Source organism: Bidens hawaiensis, unplaced genomic scaffold (genome assembly GCF_021521415.1).
Source record: "Bidens hawaiensis isolate Kalapana, Puna unplaced genomic scaffold, B.hawaiensis_p1.1 tig00025810_1, whole genome shotgun sequence".
Lineage (NCBI taxonomy): Eukaryota > Viridiplantae > Streptophyta > Magnoliopsida > Asterales > Asteraceae > Bidens > Bidens hawaiensis.
In genome coordinates, this window is record NW_027494146.1 from 59,160 (window position 1) to 65,824 (window position 6,665).

Consider the following 6,665-nt stretch of genomic DNA (forward strand, 5'->3'; position numbering starts at 1 on the left):
TGGTACTCCCTTGAGCATCATATCCGATCGCGATGGCCGTTTTATATCTCGCTTTTGGAAATCTCTCCAATCTGCGTTAGGAACTCGCTTGGACATGAGTACTGCATATCATCCTCAGACTGACGGACAGTCTGAGCGAACCATCCAAACCCTTGAGGATATGCTTCGATCTTGTGTTCTTGATTTTGGAGGCAATTGGGATTCACACCTACCTCTGATCGAGTTCTCTTATAATAACAGCTATCATTCCAGCATCGGTATGGCCCCATTTGAAGCACTTTACGGTCGAAAGTGCCGCTCGCCGATTTGTTGGAGCGAAGTGGGTGAAGTTCAAATCACAGGACCCGAACTAGTTCAAGAGACAACCGATAAAATCGCCAAGATCCGTGATCATCTGCTGACTGCCAGAAGCCGACAGAAGAGTTACGTAGATCGCAGGCGGAAGCCTCTCGAATTTCTAGTTGGTGATCTTGTTCTCCTCAAAGTGTCGCCCTGGAAGGGTGTTGTCCGCTTTGGGAAGAAAGGTAAGCTTGCACCTCGTTATGTTGGTCCGTTCAAGATTCTTGCGAGGGTGGGAAAAGTTGCCTACAAACTGGACCTGCCGCCCGCGCTCAGCAATGTGCATCCAACTTTCCATGTATCCAATCTCAAGAAATGTTTAGCTGACGAGAACCTCCACATACCACTGGATGAAGTTCAAGTTGATGAGTCTATGCATTTCGTTGAGAAGCCTGTTGAGATTATGGATCACGAGGTAAAGCAAACCAAGCGCAGTCGCATCCCTATTGTCAAAGTTCGTTGGCAGTCCAAGATCGGAGCCGAGTTCACTTGGGAAAGGGAAGATCAGATGAAGATCAAGTACCCGCACCTTTTCTCTGCGCGACCTACTTCGAGATAAAATTTCGGGACGAAATTTCTTAAAGTAGGGGAGACTGTGACATCTGCCCAATCCGACCCAACCCAGGTACCCGTTTTCGAATCCGATTTCTTTTTATGATTTAAAATTTGATTATTAATCTTTGTAAATTTAACATTTAATAAATTATATATATATATATTTTTATATTACTTATTAATAATTTCTTCCCGCCCCTTTTTCTCTCTTTTCGCCGTCCCGCCTCTTTTTCTCTCTTGTCGCCATCTCGCTGTCGCCATCTCGCTCTTTTTCTTTCTTGTCGCCGTCCCGCCTTTTTCTCTCTTGTCGCCGTCCCGCCCCTCTGCTTAACCCTTAGCCTTGAACCCCTTTTTCTCTTAACTCCTTGCTTGTCCTTTGGTTCTTCCCGCCTAAGGATGTCTGCGCAGCTCCACGCGCCAGACTCCTTACAAGGAAGCCTGCGCGAAGACCAACTGTTCCTGCGATACGCGAGGCGAACTGTTCCCGCAGTGCGCTAAGAATGGTAGTTCTTCCCGCGGCGCGCTAAGGATTATAGTTCTTCCCGCGGCGCGCTAAGAATTGTAGTTCTTCACGCGACGCGCTAAGGATTGTAGTTCTTCCCGCGGCGCGCTAAGGATTGTAGTTCTTCCCGCGGCGCGCTAAGGATTGTTCTCTGTCTGCCTTCGCCCTCGCGCGCGCTCGAGTCTTCTCGCGCGAGACCTTAAGTCTTTTCTTCTGTTTAGGTCAGCCTGTATGCTTTTGGTATATCTTATCTTTGGTTTGAGCACTGTAGGTCAGTTCCGACATCTGTCCGAAAAGCCACTTTCGGCGCAGCATGCGCACCAATCCTATTGGTTGACAGATAAAGTGACTGACATAATCTTTTGAAATCTTCTTTTGCATGTCTTGAACAGTGCTTTATCTGACCCCTCCCATGCTTTACCTGTAACCTGTCAGCTTTTCCCCATCCCCTGCAGCTGTCGGCATATCTTTTGATATCTTTTGCTTTTGGTTTCTTATGCTTTTTAATATCTTTTGCTGGATTTGATAAGATCTTTTCCCCTTTTTAAGGGATTGTGTTCCCTTGGGTTTTCCTATAAATTAAGCTACTTTCTTGTTTATTAACACTACACACACTACACTTAATCTCTCTCCCTTTGCTCTCTGCCCTAGTTCCTCAGCAGCCCCAATCCCTCTCTTTGCTTTCGTCTTCTCTTCTGTTCTGCCCGGATTCGCGGTAATTATAAATATATATATTTTGTTTTAATTTGTTTAACTAACAAAAATCGATACTTACTGCATATATTCAAGACATAAAAACCAATCGTTAAACCAATAACCTCTTATTTATAGGTTAACTTTCGCTTGTTTAAAAGTCGGTTCTTGCATTATCTTTCAACGCACCGTTTACAAGTGAGTAATCTCGTACTTAATCCCCTTTTATTTTTAACGTTTTGGGATGTTCATGTGTTCGTACAACTTGAGTCTTAAACTTGTTTATGAAATTTATGTGCGCAAAACCCCATGTGTTATGGACGTTTACTTGGCTGTTTATTTGTATGTGTGAATCATTAACCGCTTTGTTCGGCCTATTCCGAAGTTTTCATGGATCCATTAGATGAACACGGGAGACCTATCGTTTACGGTTTTCTTGTTTTGTTTACACATGCACGTATGATTATTCGTTTTTGTGCTCGATTGGGAGCACGGATTGAACTATGAGCTATGATCTATTTAGGCTTGATCACAATCTGATTACACCCTATGTTAAACCCCAGTTAAGCACATGTTGCGCGCAGTGTTTGTTATTATCTATTTATATCTATTAAACTTGATTTCTCACCGACACGCAAGTGTTGACGTTTTATTTTAACACATGTTCAGGTTTGCTGTAGCTGCTTTTGGGAATCTCAAGGACACGTAGGATGTTTTCTTTTTTCTTTGGACCTAGATTAAAATGTAACAAGACAAATTATGTTATTTGAATATTTTGAGTTATGATATGATTTATGTTACTTTACGATTTGTGTTCTGCGCGTGCGCAATGAAAATGTATTTATTAAATATTGACACCCAAATAGTGTCACGAGTAATGAAACAATACGTGGCGCCCCGATGTATAATCCGCCATCGGTCGGGGTGTTACAAAAAATCTACTAATGACCGGAGTGAATTTGCGTTTAACTTTCCCATTAATATATATATATATATATATATATATATATTAGTTAATTAATTATTAATGACTAGTATAACATAAATACTAAATAATAATAATAGTAAAGGTGCATCTAGTTTTCTAACTGTTAAATATATTTTTTGTGTAAATCCAACATAATAATAATAATAATAATAATAATAATAATAATAATGCTAGTGACTATAATATTAAATAATAAATAACAATTTTAATAATGATATAAACTCTAAGAGGTCCAAATCTTTCAACCCGGATATAATCCGCAATATTAAACTAAACTAATAAAATGTCTAATAACAAACTTTTACTTAGAACCCAAACAAACCCTAAATCCGTCATAAGTCTTGTTAATAATTTCGTTATTTAATTTATATTATTATTATTATTATCAGATAGGGCCTTTTGTCGACGCACTTGAGGAGCTCGACCGTTTCTATATTAATTTTTATCGTCATCTCATCTCCATTAATCCACTCATCAAGGTGAGTTTACATATCCCCCCCCCTTTCCAATCTTTTATATTTTAGGGGTTGCACGTATACCTTAGTAACTACACTCATGTTTTGTTTCCTCAACTATTCAAAACACAATTTAATTTATGTTTATGCGTGATTATTGCTGTATGGTTGGTATCTATTCTCATCTAGTATGATCATACATTTACCCAAGTACATTGATTTCGTATCAATAGGAACCGGTCCACATCTATTTAGTTTACATTTTCATAAGTGTTGTAATGCTCACCATTTACATATGAATTGTGATTTACCTATATATATATATATATACAACTAAAACTTATGTATTTTCACCAACATTCATGTTGACAAAATCTATTTTTATACATGTTATAGGTTCAAGTGTTTGATATAATCAAGATCAAAGATAGTTAGTTGACCTTAGGATATTTATTCAAATTACAAGTTATGATGTATTTACTTATTGAATTTGTGTACTGGTTTAATGTTAATGAATTTAAATAATTATTGTCGCTTTAATTAGTGTCTTTTGAGTTACTGTCCAATTAATACGTTACGTTCTGGCATGTTCCGCCTTTGGTTGGGGTGTGTCATCTGCCAATCCAAAACATAAGACTCTGCAGTGCCCTTGTAAAGCTGATCCAACCAAAATATACACGTCATGAGATTTTAATAATATACATGTCAGACTGTACGTATGTATATTCAGATTGTTAATTACCTGAATTTCAAATTTGACAGCATCACAAAAACCAAATGTCTCATTCACATTCACACAGTTGATGTCTTCTCTCAGAGTTATTCTATTCATACCTTTTGGCATAGAAGGCTTCCACAGACATTTCAAGTTGTAGGGCCCGATCTTCCATTGTACGTTTAATCTTGTCAAAACGGTTAAAACATATCTAATAGTTTCTTGTGGCGATGAACAAGACTGTGCGCATTCATGCAACAATGTATGCATAATTAAAAGTTTTATCCAACCTTCTAAATATTGTATTCAAGATCATCTCATATATATTATGTTACTTTTTTTAATTATATTTGACACATTCATTGTTCATAACACATATATAATTTTTACCTACTGAAATTAATTAAGTACATTAATGCACAAAGAACAGAATCACCTTAAATCCAAGTGCCCACTTGCCTTGATCAGGAAAAACCGGTCTTACATAAATATCTCTACGATCCCATGGCCAAAAGAATAAAAACAAAGATAAAATTTGATTATTTAAAAAATTAATACATAAAATTACCAAAACAGTGAATCTTGTAAAGCAAAAAAGAGATCAAATTTATGTGATGAAAGTAAAAGTATCACAAATTACTTAAAATGAATGGACAAATAGATAATTTGATATTCTCTTTCAGAATAATTAGTTTTCATGAACTAAATATTTGACCCTAAATAATCAAATATGAAAATTAATAATCAGTTCCAAAAACTAGTTAAAAATTAGTAAGTAATTCATAACTGCGAAGGATCTCGGAAGATTGGCTTGATGGGAAGTATGATTATTCGATCGCCTATGCGATAATATACAATATGAAACTGTTTCCTGAAAGAAAAATAAAAGACTTACATTTAAGATATTAAATTATTAACTGGAAATGGAATATAACAGTTGAGAAATTAATTTTAACACCTGATTTTGCCACATGTTATACAAAGACCAGATCACTTCTTGAACATTAAATCCCAAGTTATTCATTTCTTCTAAAACTCCAGCATCAACCTTCAAATGTAGATAAACAAGTCATTTCCTGCATTTTAAACAACTTATGCATATACATATATATAAATCTTTGTATAAAGTTATTTAAGAGGTTGTTTGCAGACTCAATCCGATCCGTTTGTGATAAAAGACAAACTGAATGCTTTAACCGTGAGTTGGATAATTTTAATACCTTTCTTGCATTGCATGAATTAGTATTAAGGGAGCGATCCGCAATGTATTGTGGAAGCTCTACTTGAAACCATGGATGCTTGTATATTTCAGGAATAGTTATACACTTAACCGGATCAACAGTAAGCATCCGCTTGATTAAGTCACACGCTCCAAGGGAAAATTAATTTGGAAACGTAAATATTCCACTCTAACACGACGTAACAAACATCGTGTCAATATTAGTTTCCATATCAAATCAAAAAAAAAAAAAACCTTAATTTTTCAACCAGAACAGGTACTGCTGCATCATCAAAAGAAAAGAACCAGACAGAAGAGCATACCATACAACTCCACAACTCCAAACATCAACTTCAGGACCTGCATAAAGCCACCCTAAGAGTACCTACATAAAAAAAAGCGTCAGTTTGCTGGCGTGGCACCTAGTTGTACAACTACGCCACGTGGACAAAAGTTCTTTACCTCGGGTGAGGCATAATGATGGGTACCACAACTTGTTTTCAGAAGATGCCCGTCCCGCATAACATTAGCCAAACCAAAATCAGCAACTTTAACGTTCCCTTTCGAGTCAAGAAGCAGGTTTCCGGTTTAAGATCACGATGAACCACCATGTGAAGATAACAACTCTCAACACCTGAGATAATCTACACATAAGAACGACTATCATACCAAAATCTCTTCTATTAATATTTTCATAAAGAATAGTACAATGCATGCAACATATGCAACTCCCTTGTTGAAACAAACGGCGAGCTTGATCCTCCTCAAGCCTACAACTTTGCGTTATATAATCATGCAATTCGCCGTACTTCATATACTCCATGACCAGTGGACGGTGTTGACCACATATAAGTTTGTTCGCGTCTCTCTGACTTCAAAAAGCCTAACGATATGCGGATGCGAAAAAAGCCTCACTATTTTGATCTCTCTTCTCACTGAAAACACAATCATCAACATATTTGAATACATGATATAATATTAAGAGGCAAGTTAATGAACAGAAATTAATTAATCATAATAATACCTTTTTCTCTACCGGAGTCATCTATCGATTGCCAGTTAAGTGTTTTAATGACAACTTTGATTCCAGTTAAGACATGTATAGCTGCTTTAACTTTGCCAAAAGCTCCATAGCCTAGGGTTTTGTCCAATATATAATTTGATAAAGGTGGTAAGCTTCCTCCATTAGTTTCATCCAT

The 6,665-nt window shown here is 36.8% G+C and overlaps 1 pseudogene; it reads right to left on the bottom strand.

Annotated features, from left to right (window-relative positions):
* Nucleotides 1-4,087: 4,087 nt before the first annotated feature.
* LOC143572367 (SNF1-related protein kinase catalytic subunit alpha KIN11-like) lies at nucleotides 4,088-6,665 on the bottom strand (annotated as a pseudogene).